The sequence below is a fragment of the Pseudonaja textilis genome, chromosome 5 (assembly GCF_049901715.1).
Source record: "Pseudonaja textilis isolate UNSWEBS1 chromosome 5, rPseTex1.2, whole genome shotgun sequence".
Taxonomy (NCBI): Eukaryota; Metazoa; Chordata; class Lepidosauria; order Squamata; family Elapidae; genus Pseudonaja; species Pseudonaja textilis.
In genome coordinates, this window is record NC_141994.1 from 32228243 (window position 1) to 32229484 (window position 1242).

Below are 1242 nucleotides of genomic sequence, written 5' to 3' on the forward strand. Positions count from 1 at the left end.
ATTGCCATGAAGAAAAATCAAAGCCAGGAAAGACAAATAGCTCAGAAACAAAAATTTCAGAAAAGACAAGAAGCAATATGTCCCAAAGGTGCCTTTTTAAGAAGCAATTGGGCTGAAGCACCTTCAGGACAACCATGACCTGGATGGCTGAGAATCCCCACAGACACAAGAAGCAGTATTTACAATGACATTTGTAAAGACATCAAAAATAGAAAAAACATGAACAGAAAAATAAAAATTTCCCTAAAGATCTCTGTACTCAGTAGAAGATTCCAACTTCAAATCGGTATACTAAAGGATACTAATAAACAGATAGTAACTTGTTCAAAGAAGAGCAAAGATGAAAGGAGTATAATGATATCTCTATAGAGTAGAAATATCAAAATCCAAAATACTTTAGAACAATGGCTGCTAAACCAAGAACCTCTCTTTTCTGGTCTCAGATAAAACTGATTTCAGATTTATCAGTAGGTCTAAATTGTCTTGTGCCCAAAAAGCCAGTCTGGCATTTTGTGGACAGATGCCTCTGTGGAAACCAGGTATCCAGTGTTTCCAATAGCACAAGCCAAAGTTGGTACGGAGGGCAGTGCCCAGTGATCACAGCAACTTTGCCCACTTTAAGGAGAATGTTTGGTGACTGTTTTTCTTGCCAACGGTGATGTTGGTGAGAAAGGGAAAGGAAGTCAGGTAACTCACTAATTATTTTCATTAATTTGATCCCCATTAAAACTTTTGGGACAGCACCACTCATGACCAAGGTATGATAGCACTTCATACTCAGGAGTGTCCACAGGGTGTAGTCAAAAAAAAATCAAGAGGCCAGCCAAGTCCATTTTTATGGACAACATGCACAGAAATCAGGTGGAGTTTCAGTTGCACCATTGTGGCTGCCGTACTTGACTTTTAAAAAAACATACAGCAGTTTGCAGACATCCTTGATCATAGCTTATGAAAACGTCTTTTCTTCCGAAGAGCATAAGATTTTTCATTATTTACTTAGCTATAAAAAATGTTTTACAAATCTCTGTTGCGGACATGGTCCTGAAAGTGTTGAGTCAAAGCGACACTTTTGTTGGGAAACAATCCTGCTCAGCCTCAGGTAATTTGTGCATTTTTTCGGAGGTTGGAAAAAGCCTCGCATGGGCCACTTAGCTGCTTTAAAAAAATAACAGTCGAAGCAGGAAATATGGCTGGAATGATGATTATACAGTTTGCAGATGTCATCATCTTGCTTCTCTCCCT